At 40.8% G+C, this 20169-nt stretch overlaps 1 pseudogene; it reads right to left on the bottom strand.

Annotated features, from left to right (window-relative positions):
• Nucleotides 1-8752: 8752 nt before the first annotated feature.
• Nucleotides 8753-10123, bottom strand: LOC129032427 (26S proteasome non-ATPase regulatory subunit 12-like; annotated as a pseudogene).
• Nucleotides 10124-20169: the final 10046 nt, after the last annotated feature.

Raw genomic sequence — 20169 nt, 5'->3', positions numbered from 1 at the left:
GGTGGGGACACAGCCAAACCATATCAGGGTCCCTAGTGGACCCTGTGTTTTACCAGCTCCCAGTTTGGCCTTCCTCAGGCGGTGCCCTCCTGTCTAGAGACCAAACCCATCCGCCCTTCTAGAACACACACTGGATAGCCAAGACCCCATAATTCCCGATATAATTCCCTACATTAATGATCCTGAGTCTATTTCCAGGGCTGGTATTGACCTCTTTGCCAAGTGGTCCTCCTGAAGGCAAACTGTGCCTCTGGTGTGTACAGCAGTTGTCTGCAAAGACACGGATGAAGCTTGGACATGTGGACAGGGGTGTCCATGCATTCCCAGGGTGGAGGGAAAAGGGATAGAGCAAAATCTGGGAACTGGGGACTGGCCTTCCACCATGGCCATGTACAAGTCTAGAACTCAATGTGCATTATGGCCTTCAAGGTCATTATAAAAGCATATTTGTCAAGCAGAAGCATATAACTCATTTGACAGTGGTTAGTTTGACTTATAACTTCTATGTAAACATATAATAGGCCTTCATCTGTACTCCTGCCCCAGACCCTGTGAATACTAGGGATGAGCCTGATAGGACTCTCTGGCTCAGAAACCTAATATTCTCCCTGGGACATAGAAATTTTGGCCATGCCATGACCTACTCCAGAGCCATGGGAGGCTACCTCAGGTTTCTCTCCTCTGAAGATCTCAGCCATCCCACTGTACCTTATTATTCTTGCTCTGTGGAGCCCAGGGAACACCTTTGAGATCAACACCTCCCAGGGCTCCAGCAGCAAAGCAGATTCAAGTGTCCTTTAGCCTCAATTTCCTCAAAATAACTGGAAAATTGTTCACCACACCTTAGGGATTCACTCTAGCATTTCTTTCATTTCTTTTTTTTTTTTTTTTTTTTTGAGACAGAGTCTCACTCTGTCACCCAGGCTGGAGTGCAATGGCGTGATCTCGGCTCACTGCAATCTCCTCCTCCCAGGTTCAAGAGATTCCCCTGCCTCAGCCTCCTGAGTAGCTGGGACTACAGGTGCCTGCCACCACACCCAGCTAATTTTGTGTATTTTTAGTGGTAATTTTTGTATTTTTAGTAATTTTGTATTTTGTATTTACCCTGTTGGCCAGCTGGTCTCGAACTCTTGACCTCAGGTCATCCACCCACCTCAGCCTCCCAAAGTGCTGGGATTAGAGGCATGAGCCACTATTCTAGTGTTTCTTTTGAAATTACCATAGGCTAATAGACTCCGAAATTATCTTGAAATGTTTAAAACAATAGTCTTTTTTAGATTTAGAAAAGCATATCAAATGTACATATCACAAAGTGAATGTGCTTCCTCTTCCACCTTCCCAGAGAAAACCAATAACCTGACTTCTAATACCAGAGATTCGTTTGACCTGTTTTTGAGCTTTATATGAATAAAATAAGGTAGTGTGCACTCTTTTGTCTTTGGATTTTTACCCTCAATATTAGGTTAATGCAATTCACCCACAGTTGGACATAGCAGCAGCTTTATTTAATCTCATTGACATGTAGTATTTCATCACTTGAATATGCTCATGTATCCACTCTACTTTTATTGGGCATTTGAATAATTTCCAGTTTTTAGCTATCATAGATAAAGTTGTCTTTTGTGTATCTTTTGATGCACTTGATTCCTATTAAATATATATTACATCTAGGAGTGGAATTTCTAGTCATAGACTATGCATATATTTAGTTTTAATAGATTCTGTCAAAGAGTTTTTCAAAGTGGTTGGACCAGTTTACACTCCCACTGGGAGTGTATGAGTTTTGGTTGCTTCACAATCTCACCAATGCTAGATATTATGTCTTCTTCATTTTAGCTATTCTGAAAGATATGTCATCATTGGTTATGCCTCCCAATATTTTGTTATGAAATTTTTTGGCCAGCCACAGTGGCTCACACCTGTAATCCCAGCACTTTGGGAGGCCGAGGTGGACGGATCACCCAAGGTTGGGAGTTCAAGACCAGCCTGGCCAACATGGTAAAACCCCATCTCTACTAAAAATACAAAAATTAGCTAGGCGTGGTGATGCACGCCTGTAATACCAGCTACTCAGGAGGCTGAGGCAGGAGAATCAGTTGAACCCAGAAGGCGGAGGTTATAGTGAGCTGAGATCACGCCATTGCACTCCAGCCTGGGCGGCAGAGTGAAACTCTTTCTCAAAAAAACAAATAAATAATTAAAAAGAACTGTTTCAAACACACAGAGAAGTCTAAAGAAACATTATAATGAATATTGTATATTCACCTATAATCTTAAATTTTTAATATTTCCATTTATCATTAGCTATACATTCTGTTAAAAAAACAAACGACTAACTTTAGATTTTGTTAGGAAAAATATGGGTAATGTTACTATTTTCCTTCTGAACAAAACAGGAACCTTAATTTTTTGCTTTTCTTCTTCTTCTTTTTTTAAGTAACAGGGTCTCACTCTGTTGTCTAGGCTGGAGTGCAGTGGCGTGATCTTAGCGCACTGCAGCCTGCAACTCCTGGGCTCAAGTGATCCTCCCACCTCAGGTTCCTGAGTAACTGGAATCACAGACATGTGTCAGCACAACCAACTCATTTTTTTATTTTTTTGTAGAGACAGGGTCTTGCTATGTTGCTCAGGCTGGTCTCAAACTCCTGGCCTCAAACGAGCCTCCTGCCTTGGCCTCCCAAAACACTGGGATTACAGGCATGAGTCATTACACCAGGTCTTAACTTTTTAAATCCTCTCTGAATTATTCCCACCTATCTTCCATGTTTTTGTTTATAGATGTCCATCACATGTTGATTATAAACTACCTCCAAAATATTTTTTGTGGCTGTTTTTTACATTTATCAAAATATTTTACCATTTTCTTTCTTTCTTTCTTTTTTTGAGACAGAGTCACGCTCTGTTGCCTAGGCTGGAATGCAGTGGCGCAACCACAGCTTACTGCAGCCTCGACCTCCTGGGTTCAGGTGAACCTCCTGTCTCAACCTCCCAAGTAGCTGGGACTATAGGCATGCACCACCACATCCAGCTAATTTTTGTATTTTTTGTAGAGACAGTTTTACCATATACCCCAGGCTGGTCTCCAACTCCTGTGTTCAAGTGATCTGCCCACTGCAGCCTCCCAAAGTGCTGGGATTACAAGTGTGAGCCACCATGCCAGCCTTTGCTTTTTCAATCTAAAGATTTGTATCTTTTTCAGTTCTATAGACCTCTCAACCATTTTCACTTTTAATATCACCTCCCCTTCCTCCAACCCCCAGTCTTTCCTTCTAGAACTCTGATTAGAAGTATATTAAATCTTTTCACTCTATCCTGTCTTTAATGTCTTTATTTTTAATTTTTTAAATCTCTTAGTGCTCTATTTTCAGTAACTTTCTTAGATCTATCTTCCAGTTTTTTTAGTTTCCTCCTTAGCTACTTTTTTTTTTTTTTGAGACGGAGTCTCACTCTGTCACCCAGGCTGGAGTGCAATGGCATAATTTTCAGCTCACTGCAACCTCCGCCTCCCAGGTTCAAGCGATTCTCCTGCCTCAGCCTCCCGAGTAGCTGGGATTACAGGCGCGCACCACCAGGCCTGGCTAATTTTTGTATTTTTAGTAGAGACGGGGTTTCCTCATGTTGGTCAGACTTGTCTCAAACTCCTCACCTTGTGATCCACCCACCTCGGCCTCCCACAGTGCTGGGATTACAGGCGTGAGCCACCGTGCTTGGCCCTTAGCTACATTTTATATACTATTTAGCCCATAAATTGTTTCTAGTTTTAATCATCACATATTCTGTATTTTAGAAGTTATACATTTTTTTCTAATCCTCCTTGTCCCTTTTGATAATCTCTTATACCTACATCATAGTTTCCATAACCTTCTAATTTTTTTAGAACTATTAAGCATACTTATTTAATATTCCACACTGGCCATTCCAAGGCCTATACTGGAGGTTGTTCTCTGCAGTTTGTTATCTCTGCTCATTCTTGCTTATCATGGCTTATTTCTTCGTGTGTTCTATGGTTTTGGATTATGAAATGAGGGTCCTTGAAATTTTATATGTGTAAATCCCTTGAAACCTAGTGTACTAGCTTCCTAGGGCTGCCATAGCAAATTAAACTGGAGGGCTTAAACAACAGAAATTTATTCTCTCACAGAAATCAAAATGCCAGCAAGGCTATGCTTCCTCTGACGGCTCTCTGGAGAATCCATCCTTGCCTCTTCCAGCTTCTGTGGCTCGTAGCATTCTTTGGTTTGTGGCAGCATGATGCTAATTTCTCTGTCCATCTTCACGTGGCCTTCTTTCACAGAGAGGACTCTTTGTGTCCTCCTCCCCTCTTCTTGTAAGGATAAGGACATCAGTCATAAGGGCCCACTCTAAATCCAGGATGATTCATCTTGAGATCCTTAATTAATTACATCTGCTAAGAACCTAGTTCCAAATTAGGTCACATTCTGACGGTGCTGGGTAGACACACATTTTAAGGAGACACTCTTCAACCCACTACAATGAGGATTAGAATGTCTGTGGCCAATGAAAATTTGTTTTTGCTTTTGGAAATTGGAGGAACTACCAACCCGGAACTGTTTTAACCTAACATTTTGGCTTGGGGTTTTTTTGCTGTTATTTTTTGTTTTTTGGGGTTTCATTTTTGTTTTTGTTTTTGTTTTGAGACAATGTCTCACTCTGTCACCCAGGCTGGAGTGCAGTGGTGCAATCACAGCTCACCGAAGCTTTGACCTCCTGGGCTCAAGAGATCCCCCCACTTTAGCCTCCTGAGTAGCTGGGACTACAGGTGCGTGCCACCCATGCCTGGCTAACTTTTAGATTTTTGGTAGAGACAGGGTCTCACTGTGTTGCCCTGGCTGGTCTTAAACTCCTAGGCTCAAGCAATCCTCCCACTTTGGCCTCCGAAAATGCTGGGATTACAGGTGTGAGCCACCACACCTGGCTGGATTTTTTTTTTTTTTAACTCGTAGAAGACAACCCCATTTGAAGGTGAGTTATTAAGAATTCTCAAATTATTTTTTTTCCTTTTCCCTCCTTTGAGAAACACAGTTGACACAAACAATATTTCTCCCATCTTCTGTGAAGTGTTTTCTAGAGTCTAGTTTTTTGTTGTTGTTGTTGAGATGGAGTCTTGCTCTGTCACCCAGGCTGGGGTGCAATGGCACAATCTCGGCTCACTGCAACTTCTGCCTCCCCGGTTCAAGCAATTCTCCTGCCTCAGCCTCCCAAGTAGCTGGGGTTACAGGCGCCCGCCACTATGCCTGGGTAATTTTTGTATTTTTAGTAGATACGGGATTTCACCATGTTAGTCAGGCTGGTCTCAAACTCCTGACCTCAGGTGATCCACCAGCCTCGGCCTCCCAAAGTGCTGGGATTACAGTCATGAGCCACTGCCCCCTAGGTGTTTTCTAGATTCTTAATCAAAATGATAATCTATGAAGGACCTTGTTTTGTTTTAAGTATCCCAACACTAACCTCACACCTTGCTTGGGATCTAAGCTGTCTCCTGTTCAAAGAAAAGTTTGATTTTAATGCTGAATAACCGTTCTGGTTTCTGAGTTTCTTATAGTGTCTTTGCCTCAGAGATTTTCTTCATTTTCCCACCAGCTCAGTCATGCATATCAAAAGAAGTTTATGCACCATTGAAGGACACCAGCTAAAATTTGAACAAATAAGAGATGTGTAATCATGTTGAATAGAAAAACTCAACATCATGAAGATTTTAATTCTCCCTAATTTAATTTATAAATTTGTCTCAGTACCAATAAATTTTTTTTTAATTTTAGAATAAGACAAACTAGTTTTGAGTTCAGATGGAAAAATAAATTAAAATAGCCTGGAAAGCTTTAAAACTATGAGACTTATTCTACTAAATATTTAAACACCTTAAAAATGTTAAGTACATAAAATTGCATTTGTATCTGGGAAACAAACAGAATAAGACTGAAAGCCCAAAAATATTCCACATACACATGGGAGTGTATTACCTGACAAAGGTGGCATCTCAAATTAATGTGGCAAAGACAGACTATATGGTATTTGTTTGAGACAACTGAGTAACCACCTGAAAAAAAAATTAAGTTGGGCCCATACCTCCATCAGGATGAACTCGAAATGGATCAAAGATTTAAATTTTAAAATGAAACTATATTGATTGATTAGAGTTATTTATATATATTCTGGATAGTCCTACAAATCAATAAAAGAGAAGTAACTCAAAAGAAAAATGGGCGAAAGACTTGAGCAAATACATCATAAAATAAGATGTCTAGGCTGGGCACGGTGGCTCACGTCTGCAATCCCAGCACTTTGAGAGGCCAAGGCGGGTGGATAACCTGAGATCAGGAGTTCGTGACCAGCCTGATCAACATGGTGAAACCCCGTCTCTACTAAAACTACAAAAAAATTAGCTGGGCATGGTGGCACACGCCTGTAATCCCAGCTACTAGGGAGTCTGAGGCAGGAGAATCACTTGAACGTGGGAGGTGGAGGTTGCAGTGAGCCGAGATCACGACATTGCACTCCAACTTTGGCGACAGAGCAAGACTATGTCTCAAAAAATAATAAATAATAATAATAAAATAATAAAATAAGACGTCTAATTGGCCAATAAATAAATGAAAAAATGTTTAACTTCATTAGTCATCGGGGAAGTGCAAATTAAACCCATAATGAAATACTACTACATACCCACCAGAATGGTTAAAAAAAAAAAAGACTAATGATACTAAGTAATGAAAAAGATGTGCATTAACCACATCTCTCATACCCTGCTGATGCTACGTAGGTAAGTTGATGCAATCACTTGGGGACAATGTTGGACAGCATCCACAAAAGCTAAGTATATGCCTACTTGGAGACACAGTGATTTCCCTCGTAGGTGTATACCCAACAGAAATGTACACAATGATGTACACAGCAGGTATACACTCAAGAGATTTCCTTTCACCTGTCCTCCATCTGCTCTGGGCTTCTTATTGTATAACATAAAAATGTCTTCATTATTCAAATCCTGCTAATCAAAGTGTTGGACCAGCAGCAGCAGGATCTAACAGCTTACTACAGCTTGTCAGAAGTGCAGAATATCAGGTTATGCCCAGATATACCACATTCATACCTGCAATTTTATAAGATCCTCAGATAATTCATCCACACCGTAAAGTTAGAAAGCCCTAGTTTAAGCCATTGTTACTCAAGTATTCTCTTCCGTGCAGTTGAAAACATTCTAACTCATATAGACATAGCCCAAAATATCTTCTCCCACCCAAGTTATTCATTGACTACTACCTCATATATGTCAGTTTACAGCCTTCTCTTTGCTCAAGCAAACATATACATACACACACACACATACACACACACACACACACACACACATACATACACACACACCCTGGGAAGCATGATTAAGAACATAGACACCTGGGAGTCCGAGGCGGGCGGATCTCGAGGTCAAGAGATCGAGACCATCCTGACCAGCATGGTGAAACCCCGTCTCTTCTAAAAATACAAAAATTAGCTGGGTGTGGTGGTGTGTGCCTACTGTAGTCCCAGTTACTTGGGAGGCTGAGGCAGAAGAATCGCTTGAACCCGGGAGGCAGAGGTTGCAGTATGCAACACTGCACTCTAGCCTGGCGACAGAGCGAGACTATCTCAAAAGAAAAAAAAAAGCAAAAAGAACATAGACACCTAGCGGCCAGGCATAGACACCTAGAGGCCAGACACAGTGATGCATGGCAGCAATTCCAGCACTTTGGGAGGCCGAGACAGGCACATGACTTGAGCTTAGGACTTTGAGACCAGCCTGGCCAACATGGCAAAAACCTGTCTCTACAAAAAATACAAAATTAGCTGGGCTTGGTAGCGCACACCTGTGGTCCCAGCTACCCTGGAGACCTAGGTGCAAGGATTGCTTGAGCCTGGGAGATAGAGGCTGCAGTGAGCCAAGATCACACCACTGCACTACCCCAAACTGGGCAACAAAGTGAGGTGAGACTGCCTCAAAAAAAATAAAAACAAAACAAAACATAAAAACAGAACAAAAAACCAAAAAAGCAAAACCATAGACAGTGGAGCCAGAATACCTGAGTGAAAAACCAAAAATAAAAATGTATTTTTTAATAGCAGTTTTAGGTTCACATCAAAATCGAGTAGAAAGGAGTTTCCATATGCTCTTTGCCCCTACACATGCACATATATTTTTCCATATACTGTATTCTCCACTGTTTAGTTCATTTTGTGCTGCTACAACAGAATACCACCGAGTTATTTATTTATTTATTTATTTATTTATTTACTTACTTATTTATTCATTTAGAGACAGGGTCTTGCTCTGTTGCCCTGGCTGGAGTAAAGTGGTGCAATCATAGTCCACTGCAGCCTTGACCTCCCGGGCTCAAGCAATCCTCACACCTGAGCCTCCCAAGTAGCTGGGACCACAGGCACAAGCTACCACATTCAGCTAATTTATTTTTATTTTTTTTAGAGATACAGCCTTCCTATGTTGCTCAGTCTGGTCTCAAACTCCTGGGCTCAAGCGATCCTCCTGTCTCAGCCTCCCAAAGTACTGGGATTACAGACTCCCAACCTCAGCCTCCTAATGTTCAGGAATTACACTTGTGAGCCACTACATCCAGCCCGTTTTCAAATAGCACCGTATCGTTTCGCTGGTAATGTAAATGTCTTTTTTTTTTAAACAGTCTTTTTTTAAAAAAAAATGACTTTCAATTTTAACTCTTTTTTAAAAGCATTAAGACCCTTATTGTGGATTATGTATCATCTCCTCTTTGGCTACGAGATGTGTAGTTTTGTTAACCAGAGACATTAATGAGTTCAGTTTCTGAGACGGGTCATTTAATAAATTATTTGGATCCTTGGGTCTCTGGAAGTTGTTAATTCCTGCTAATCTGTCTACTTTAGCAAAGATGGTCTTGTTAACTACTAGATTTGAGAGAAAGGCTTCGGACTCATCAACAGATAGATCCAGAAGCTGTACCATCCTTTTCATTGTTATCCGAGTATAATACTTGGCCATTATTTTAATATTATGTTCAACAACTCTGTTCTTCAAGTCTTTCCACCTTTTTTTGCCTTCCTCTATAGAACCAAAAACATCAGTTGCAGGACTCTCAAGGGAACCTTTTCTTAATTCCATTGCATAGTCCTCCACAAGTGTGGACTAACACATCAACTCCATTGTGGTAAAAAGCCTTAGAAGATCCTTGTATTTGGGAGTTTGTTCTGACTTCTTGTCACCACTTACTCAGTGAACCAAATCTGACTGTTCATTGTCAAAAGGAGCTAGGGTAACATAGGGTACAACACGCTTCATAGCCTGCTGCCATTTTTCACTGTCTGCCTGTATACAGGGAGTATTATATATTGCTCTGTAGTGTTTACAAATGAACAAATAGGATCTCTGATGTTGATCCAGCTGAATCATTAAATTATCATACTTCAACTTTAATTTCTCTGTATTTTCTTCCTGGAAAAACTTGGTGTTAATTTTCTTACTGATGATTTATGTTCGAATGTAATCCTTTACAGCTAGGCAGAGCCTCATTTGCTCCAAAATAAATTCCACTTGCTCTTTCTTTTACATTGACCCATAGGTTTCCACCTGTAACTCCTATAAAACGGAGGCTGCCTCTTTCACATCACCATTTTGTTATTTTATAGTTGCTAATGTTTTAGTCAGTCGAGGATACTCAGTTTCAACATAAATCTTGCCTTTGGTAACCATTCATAGAGTATCAATTAATTGAAGTTTGATAGGAAGGTCTGTGATTTCCTCAACATAAATACAGTACTATTGAACCATTTTGGCAACAGCTTATATTAACTGACTCTGCCTTTTGGACAAAAGCGTAATATTTTCATTAAGTAAATCCCATTCTTTAGCCTCATAACACATCTTCACTACTGCAACTAAGACTTGGGATGTAGACGCCATATCAGAAGCGGAATGAGTCTGTTTTTCCAAAGAGAGAAGGGTTTCAGTGACTTCTTGAAGTCTTCCTTCCTTGGCCAGCTTCTCACACTCGGGTAGGCACTGATCCACTGTGGCGCTATAGTCCACTTCCATTTTGACGATGCGCCTGACAGCCCGTTCCAAGTGGCCATCCACCATGGTCTCCGCCTGAGTGTCCCTTGCTGTCCCCCTGCTTTGGCCACCACTCGTCACCCACACTAGAAGCTGCCTGTGCACCTGCTCCGCAAATGTCTTATAATAACAAGATATTCCTAATACTTCCCTCCCATCCCTTGTGTTATTACTGTCATTCCTTCCACTTATACATAAGCTTTAAGCATCAAATACATTGTTATTATTTTGAACAAACCTTTTGTTATATCAATTAAGAATTTTTTTAAATAAGTGTTGTATTTTATCTTCACTTATTCATTCTCTTAAGCTCTTCCTTTCTTTATGTAGATCCGAGGTTTGGACCTACATCATTTTCCTTCTCTCTGAAGAATTTCTTTTCACGATTCCTGCAAAGCAATTATACTGGCAACAAATTCCCTCAATTTTTGTTTGTCTAAGAAATTCTTTATTTCTCCTTCAGTTTTGAAGGATAATTTATCAGGATACAGAGTTCTAGACTGGTGTTTTTTTTTTCTTCAACACTTCACATATTTCCTTACTCTCTTCTCGCTTGCATGGTTTCTGAAGAGAAGTCAGATGTAATTCTCATCTTTACTCCTTTATAGTTAACATTTTATTTTCTGACTTCTTTCAAGATTTTTTTCTTTACCTTTGATTTTATGCAGTTTAAATATGATATGCCTAGGTATAGTCTCTTTCTTTCTTTTTCTCTTTCACACTTACATTGCTTAGTTTTCTGAGCTTCTTGGATCTGTGGCTTAGGGTCTGCTGTGGTTTGAATATGGTTTGTTTGTCCCTGCCAAAACTTGTGTTGAAATTTAATCTTCATTGTGGTGGTGTGGGGAGATGGGACCTACTGGGAGGTGTTTGGGTCAAGGCGGCAGATCCCTCATGAACTGCTTGGTGCTGTTCTTGTGGGAGTAAGTGAGTGCTCACTCTGGCGAGACTAAATTCATTTTTGAGAAAATGGATTTGTTCCCTCAAAAGTGGGTTATTATAAAGCCAGAATGCCCCTTGGGTTTTCTCTCTGGATGTGTCTACTTCCCCTTTTACTTTGTCTGCCATGTTATGACACAGCGCAAAAGCCTTTGCCAGAAGCCACACACCCTTAACTTCCTAGCTTACAGAACATTAAGCTAAGTAGGCTGAGCACAGTGGCTCATGCCTGTAATCCCAGCACTTTGGGAGGCTGAGGCGGATGGCTCACTTGAAGTCAGAGTTCAAGACCAGCCTAGGCAAGATGGTGAAACCCAGTCTCTATTAAAAATACAAAAATTAGCCAGGTGTGGAAGTATGCACCTCAGGAGACTGAGGCACAAGAATCACTTGAACCAAGCAAGTAGAGGTTGCAGTGAGCCAAGATTGTGCCTGCACTCCAGCCTGGGCAACAATGTGAGAATCTGTCTCAAAAAAAAAAAAAAAAAAAAATTGAGCTAAGTAAACCTCTTTTTTAAGTAAATTATCCAGCCTCAGTCTGGTATAGCAACACAAAATAAACTAAGACAATGTCTGATATTACCTTGAAGAAATTCTCAGTCATTATTGCTTCAAATATTTCTTCTGTTTCTTTCTTCTCCTTCTGGTATTCTCATTATACATAAATTACGTATACCTTTGTAGTTGCCCCACACTTCTTGGATATTCTGTTCCATTTCTTTTTCAGCCTGGTGCCTCCCTTTTGCTCTCTTGCTTCTTCTCTGGCCGTGTGATCTCTGCACATGGCTGGCTCCCCTTAACCTTTCACCATGAGTGGAAGGAGCTTGATGCCCTCACCAGAAGCAGATGCTGATGCCATGCTTCTTCTATAGCCTGCAGAACTGTGAGCCAAATAAACCTCTTTTTAAAAAAATAGGCAAGGCATGGTGGCTCACACCTGTAATCCCAGCACTTTGGGAGGCCAAGATGGGTGAATCACTTGGGGTCAGGAGTTCGAGACCAGCCTGGCCAACATGGTGAAACCCTGTCTCTACTAAAAAATACAAAACTTAGCTGGGCATGGTGGCAGGTGCCTGTAATCCCAGCTACTTGGGAGGCTGAGGCAGAAGAATTGCTTGAACCCAGGAGGTGGAGGTTGCAGTGAGCCGAGATCGTGCCACTGTACTCCAGCCTGGGTGACAGAGTGAGACTCCATCTCGAAAAAATAAAAATAAAAAATAAATTATGCAGTTTCAGGTATCATTTTGTAGCAACACTAAGTGGACTAACACAAAGCCCTTAGATTATAAATCATAGTTGTTTTAAATTTCCAGTCTGATCAATTCTCAAAAGAAGATATACAAATGGCCAACAAGCATATGGAAAAATGCTCAACATCACTAATTATCAGGGAATTGCAAATCAAAACCACAGTGCGATGCCACTTCACTCCTACAAGAATGGCCATAATAAAACAAAATAAAAAAATAATAGATGTTGGCGTAGATGTGGTGTAAAGGGAACACTTTTACGCTGTTGGTGGGAATATAAACTAGTACAACCACTATGGAAAACAGTGTGGAGATTTCTTAAAGAAATAAGAGTAGTTCTACTGTTTGATCTAGCAATCCCACTGCTAGGTATCTACCAGAGGAAAAGAAGTCATTATACGAAAAAGATCCTTGCACATGCATGTTTAGGTAGCAAAATTGCAATTACAAAAATATGGAACCAGCCCAAATGCCCATCAATCAATGAGCATGTATACCATGGAACACTACTCAGCCATAAAAAGGAATGAAATAATGGCATTCTCTGCAACATGGATGGAATTGGAGACTATTCTAAGTGAAGCAACTCAGGAATGGAAAACCAAATATTGTATGTTCTCACTCATATGTGGGAGCTAAGCTATGAGGTTGCAAAGGCATAAGAATGATACATTGGACTTTGGCGACTTGGGGGAAAGGGTGGGGAGTGGCAAGGAATAAAAACTACACATTGGGGGCCGGGCGTGGTGGCTCACGACTGTAATCCCAGCACTTTGGGAAGCCGAGGTGGGTGGATCACGAGGTCAGGAGATCGAGGCCATCCTGGCTAACACGGTGAAACCCCGTCTCTACTAAAAATACAAAAAAATTAGCCGGGCATGGTGGCGGGTGCCTGTAGTCTCAGCTACTGGGGAGGCTGAGGCAGGAGAATGGCGTGAACCCAGGAGGCAGAGCTTGTAGTGAGCCAAGATTGCGCCACTGCACTCCAGCCTGGGCGACAGAGCAAGACTCCATCTCAAAACAAACAAACAAACAAACAAAAACTACACATTGAGTACAGTGTACACTGCTCAGGTGATGGGTGCACCAAAAGCTCAGAAGTTACCACTAAAGAACTTATTCATGTAACCAAACACCACCTGTTCCTCAAAAACCTATTGAAATAAAAAAGTAAAATCTATCTACCAAAAAAATTAAATAAATAAATTTCCAGTCTGATAATTTCAACATCTGTGGCATATCTGAGTCTAGTTTTAGTGTTTGCATTGTCTCTTCAAACTGTATTTTTAGTCTTCTAGTATGCCATGTAATTTTTTGTTACATGCTGTATACAATGTAATAGAGAAAATAAACTATGGTAAATAGGCTTTTAGTGATAATGGTGGTAAGGTGTCAGGGGAGGGGAAGCATTCTACAGTCCTATGATTAGGTCGCTGTGTTTTAATGAGCCTATGCCCCTTGGCTAGAAACTTCACAAGTGCTTCCAGTCCCCCTCTCTGTAGGTGGGACAGGATGGTTAAGGGGAGCTGAAGTTGGGTATTTCCCTTCCCCAGTTCACTTAAGCTCCGATAAACCCCAATAGGTTGATAAAAAATAGTTTCTCTTGAGGGCAAGAAGAAGGTGTGATGTATTTAAAAATGATTACTTTTTCCTCCCCTTGCCAGAGCAGTAGGGGATTTTCCTCTAGTGTTCACTGTGAGAACCTGGCAGAGCTCCTGGAGGTAAACTCAAAAAAGAGTGGGTCCTGTAAGACTGAGCCCCACCAACCACCAGGATTTTTAACTTTCCAACTTTTCCACACTAAGCCTTCAGCAATTTGTGAATTATAGTTTAGGTTTTCCTACCCCAGCACCGGTTCCTGCAGAGGTTTCTGCTTGGGTTAAGTTGCACTTAATTCTCTGTATTTCCCTGGCTTTCCAAATTCTGGGACAATGGTTTGCCCCATGACCTTACTTCTCTGATGGACCTAAAAATAATTGTTAAATTTCAGTTCGTGCAACTTTTCACTTGTTGTTAGGACAGAATAATGAGGTACAAACTCCTTACATGACAGACTGGAAACCAGAAGTCCTATCTGCTTTTTCTTTTTAGCTGAGCAAATTAGCTAAGTCTTCTGTGTCTTAATCTCCTTATCAATAAATGACATAATAGCATCTACCCCTTAGATTATATGAGTTAACACATGTAAAGTTCTTAGAATGGAACTAGCATTTAGTAAGACATAATGAATGTTAATATTGACTACTATTATTAGTGCATTTATGATGTAACTTCAAAATAGGAATATATGTATATATATACACACGCAGATATAATAAATATTTTATAATATCAATAAATATATATTACTCCTTAATCGCTGCTTCATTAGATCAATGTTTGCTGGATAGGGCTCCAGATTGGGCCAAGTTAGGATAAATAGCTAACAACTAGTAGTTGACAATGAATGCTTTATGGTAACCATTAATTTCACATAGAATTGCTGCACTTAATTCTCACAAGAAATATATAAATGCTATTATTATCCTCATTTGATATATGAGGACATGAAGCTTAGGAAGAGAAAGTAACTTGCCCAGAAGTGTGCAGCTAGTAAGGAATGGAGCTAATATTTGACCCTAAGAAATTTTACTACAGAACGTGAGCTCATATTTTTCTGCCTTCTAATTTATTATTTTTTAAAAGCTGTATAATATTCTACAATGGTATAAATGCTCAGCTGATTTACAACAAATACTAATAATATTCACTAAGAGAAAGATGATCTTTTCAACAAATGGGTTAATTAAATATCCATAGAAAAACATAAATCCTGTCCTCTACCTTTATACCTTACACATAAAAATAATCCACGATCGGTTGTAGATCTACTTGTGAAAAATCAAATAATATAGAGTCTAGAACTATGCTTTCCAATGTGGCAGCCACTAGCCCCATGTTACTATTTAAATTCAATAAAATTAAAAATCGTTTCCTTAGTTGTACTAGCCACATTTCAAGAGCTCCACAGCCACATGGGGTTGGTGGACTACCATATTGGATGGGAAAGATATTGAACATTACCATTATCACAGAAACTTCTATCTTTTATTTATTATTTTTATTTTTGTAGACATAGGGTCTCACTTTGTTGCCCAGGCTAGTCTTGAACTTCTGGCCTCAAGTGATTCTCCCACCTCCTGTCCCAAAGTACTAGGACTACAGGTGTGAACCACCATGCCCAGCCCAGACAGCTCTATTGTAAAAGAAGATAAAAGAATTTCTTGAGACCAAGAGGTAGGCAAAGATTTCTTAGACAAAACACCAAACCTACTAACCCTGAGAGAAAAGACTGATAAGCTGAATTTCAAAAAAAAAAAAAAGAAAGAAACTAGATCCTTCCAACAATCATGTGAGTGAAACCAGGAGCAGATCTTTCCCCAGCTGAGCCTTCAGATGAGACCACAGACCTGGGCCAACAATTGATTATAGCCTTGTGAGAGACTGTGAAGCAGAGGGCTCAGCTAAGCTATCCCTAGATTCCTGACTGACAGAAACTATGAAATTATGCATATTATCTTAAGCCGCTAAATGTTGAGGTCATTTTTTTGCAACAATAGATCAGTAATATAAGAGGTGAGGGAAAGAGGATGGTTTCCACCTAATTTCTGGCTTGAGCAACTAGATAACTAGAGGTGTCAAGATTCTAGGAGAAAAAATAGATTTCAGAGCTTCCAAATTATTAAATATTCCCACATCCAGAACTTTAAATACAGTGGATTCTCAACGAATTAAAATAAAATGCTAATATGACGATGATTTGGAATATAATTGAATTTTAGATGATTTATAAAGCGTTATAATTAAGCATTTTTTTCTATCAGACATCTAAGTAAGACATTCGGTAAACCATGGGTAAGGGAGTCTAGAAGCCTTTTCTATAACATTAGAGGATGTAACTCATTCTCTCTTGTCACCGCCAGGTAAGAAGTGCCTTTCACCCTCTGCCGTGATCCTAAGGCCTCCCCAGCCATGTGGAACTACATGTGCATTGCCATTGCGATTTCTCTTCTCATGATCCTGATATGTGCTATTGGCTACTTACGGAGCATACAAGCAACACACAGCCTAGATCCTCCCATTCTTCTGTTACCAGATCTTTAATTTTGCCCTGAATACCTTGGTTGCAATCACTGTCCTTGTTTATCCAAACTGCATTCAGGAATACATACGACAACTGCCTCCTAATTTTCCCTACAGAGATGATGTCATGTCAGTGAATCCTACCTGTTTGGTCCTTATTATTCTTCTGTTTATTAGCATTATCTTGACTTTTAAGGGTTACTTGATTAGCTGTTTTGGAACTGCTATCAATGCCAGGAACTCCTCCGATGTCCTGGTTTACGTTACCAGCAATGACACTACCCCTGTATGATGATACCACTGTGAATGGTGCTGCCAAGGAGCCACCACCACCTTACGTGTCTGCCTAAGCCTTCGAGTGGGCGGAGCTGAGGGCAGCAGCTTGACTTTTTGGACATCTGAGCAGTAGTTCTGTTATTTCACTTCTGTGATGAGCTCTCTGAGCTTGTTTGTTGCTGAAATGCTACTTTTAAAAGTTTAGATGTTAGGTTGAAGCCTGTAGTTTTCAACATATGCTTTGCTAGAACACTGTGATAGATTAGCTATAGAATTCTTTCTGTAGGATTGGGGGTGTAACAGGCTTCACTAACCTTCCCTAGGCACTGAAACTTCCCCCAAATCTGATGGACCTAGAGTCAAAGAAGTCCACTTTTGTACCTGCTGGGCTCCAATGTTGGGCAGTTAGTCACATTTTTTCTTTCTGTTCCCTCTCTTTTGAAAGTGTAAAATAAAACCAAAAATAGACAACTTTTTCTTAAGCCATTCCAGTGTAGAAAACAAAACCTTATGAAAACAGGAATGTCAATTATGTAATCATTATTCTAATTAGTTAAATAGAAGTCCTTATGTATGTGTTGCAAGAATTTCCCCCATAACATCCTTTATGACTTAAGTTCGATGACAGTTTGCGCTTGGTGGTAAAGGACTTTCTCCATGGCCTGAATTAAGACCATTAGAAAACATCAGGCCATGGGAGCAGTAACCATCTGATGACTGTTCTTGTGCATCCAGTGTCCAGGGACATGGGCGACGTGCCTCATCTGTGTTAGAGGGTGGAACGGATGCGTTTGGCGCTGCATGGGATCTGGTGTTCCTCTTCTCCCGGATTCACATCCCCACCCAAGGCCCTCTTAAGTGTTCTGCCCTAGCCTGGTTCAAGGAGGTCATCCAACTGACTTTATCAAGTGGAATTGGGATATATTTGATATACATGTGCCTAACATCACGGAAAAGGGTTTTCCTCCTTCTTTCCCTGCAAGGGACATCTTACTGCTTTGAACTTCCAAGTATGCCTAGTCATCTTTTAAAATGTAAAAGTTTTCAGAAAAATGAGAGTTGCTTTCCTTGTATGTGCTTATTATCTTGACTACCTGAATTGCAAGGGATTTTTATATATTCATGTGTTCCAAAGTCAGCAACTCTCCTGTTGGTTCATTATTGAATGTGCTGTAAATGAAGTCTTTTGCAATTAAAGTGAGATTTGACCACATCCAAAGAAAAAAAAATTAGAGGATGTAGTTTTCCACCAATCAGAGCAATCCAAACAAATCCAAAAGTTGAGTTTGGACTCAGTGGAAGGAGGCAAATCAGGCTTTTTTTTTTTTTTTTTTTTTTTTTGCTTCAGTGAGGTTCAAGAAAACTGAGTTCTCTCTTTGGTCCATTATTCTTTGGTGTTTGAGGCTAAAACCCAGGCTACTAGTCAAGTGTTACTTTGACTCACTTTGCCTTTGTTTATCCTTGTTGCATCTGTCCTCCTAGAGGTAGAAGGGAGGGGGCAAGACAGAGTTGGGAATGCCTGCTTCTCTGGGCCACATGTTAACATAGTGGTGGCCATTTCTAAACCTGAACGATCTAAACATCATGCCTTAGCCTGGCCTAGTGTTTCTCAACAGGGTCCCACATTGGTCCAGGATAGTTTTCGTTGTTGGCATGTCCTGAGCATTGCAGGAGGTTTTGCATATGCTAGTAGAACCTGTCAGCCTTCCCACAATTCCAGATGCTTCCTAGTAGTACGGCACCTTCCCCCTCATCTTTGAGAACTAATGGATTCTTTGTGCTTACTCACCTACAACATGTCCCCCACACTGAACTTGCACCCTGCCATTTCCTAGATGTCTGCTTGGCAAGAGCTTCCAAATTACTAAATATTCTCATCCCTAGAACTTTAAATACAATTAGTTCTCAAGGAATTAAAATAAAATGCTAATATGAGAATAATTCAGAATATAACTGAATTTTAGATTATTTATAAAGCAACATGGAATCTTGTAGAAACTCAGGGACAGGCTGGGCGCAGTGGCTCATGCCTGTAATCCCAGCACTTTGGAAGGACGAGACGGGTGGATCACTTGAGGTCAGGTGTTCAAGACAAGCCTGGCCAACGTGGTGAAACCCCATCTCTATTAAATATACAAAAATCAGCCGGGTGTGGTGGCGCAGCCTGTAATCCCAGCTACTTGGGAGGCTGAGGCAGGAGAATGGCTTGAACACGAGAGGCAGAGGCTGCGGTGAGTTGAGATTGCACCATTGCACTCCTGACTGGGCGACAGAGCGATCCAAAAAAACCCAAAAAAAACAACAACAAAAAAAACCTGAAAAACTCAGGGACATTGTTATAACTTAATTAGTGTTCTTTGTTCTGTGGTGTGCTGAAAAGAGAGTTAATGGAGTCCTGGCTATCAGTTCACCGTGAGTCATAAGAGGATGTGTCCTAACGTTTCAGATTTGTAACTGGGGATCCCCTGGAAGAATCGTCTGGAAATTACGACCTTCATCTGGCGACCTCTGCTGTTAAAGTCTCCAAAGAAGCCGTTCTTACATTGTGTTGTGAAATTATTACTCTATCTCAAATCTGTGCCAGAAAGAAAATAAAATGTGTTTATGTATATATTATAAGCTATGTTTTATTGAACTAATCATTACAGAACTTTTATTGGGTACCGACTGTGAGCCAGGCACTGTGCTAGTTTCTTTGAAGGCATTATTTAATTTAATGCTCACAAAACGCCTCTGTAGTGAGCAGTATTGTCATTCCCATTTTGCATGTAAGGAAGTTAAGGCTTAAGAAAGTTGTGCAGCTTCCTCAGGATCACCAAGCCAGTTAAGGACAGTGTCAGATTTCAAATCCAAACTTTGAAATTCATTCTCTAATTTCTTCAGACTACATGAATCGGTTCGGTCCAGTCTAGGTGTCCCAAGTTCTACTTTGGTGTTTTGAGTCTGAAATCCCAACCACTAATCACGTGTTACTTTTACTCGCTTTGCCTTATTGCATGTGTCCTTGTTGAATATGTCCTCCTCCAGGAAAAAGGGAGGTGGCAAGACAGAGGCGGCAATAGGGGTTTATTCAACAGATACTTATTGGGCACCACCACCCGCAGATCCCTGCACTGGGCAAACAGGACAGAGATGTTCCTGCCTGAAAGGATGTGTGGATAAGTGCACAAATGTGTGGATAGATGGATAAAATAAATAAGGAGGAAACACATGGAATACATCAACAAGTGAATCACGGTACGAGAGAATCAGCGGGAACAGTGGATGGCATGGGTGGGTGAGTGAATGGGGAGGTAAACGAACGAACGAACGAACGAATGAATGAATGAATGAATGAATGAATGAAGTGGTTTTGAGTCTGAGCTACCAGAAGCCCGAGCGCCTGGCTGCGGGCGGGCGGGCGGGTGGCGGAGGGGCGGCTACTCCACACAGTACGGTAGGCGCAGGCTGCTCCTCCTGTAGCCCGGCTCTCACCGCCTCCCCCTC

Source organism: Pongo pygmaeus, chromosome 2 (genome assembly GCF_028885625.2).
Source record: "Pongo pygmaeus isolate AG05252 chromosome 2, NHGRI_mPonPyg2-v2.0_pri, whole genome shotgun sequence".
Taxonomy (NCBI): domain Eukaryota; kingdom Metazoa; phylum Chordata; class Mammalia; order Primates; family Hominidae; genus Pongo; species Pongo pygmaeus.
The sequence above is the reverse complement of the archived record's forward strand: the minus strand, read 5'-3'. Positions and strand labels throughout refer to the sequence as shown.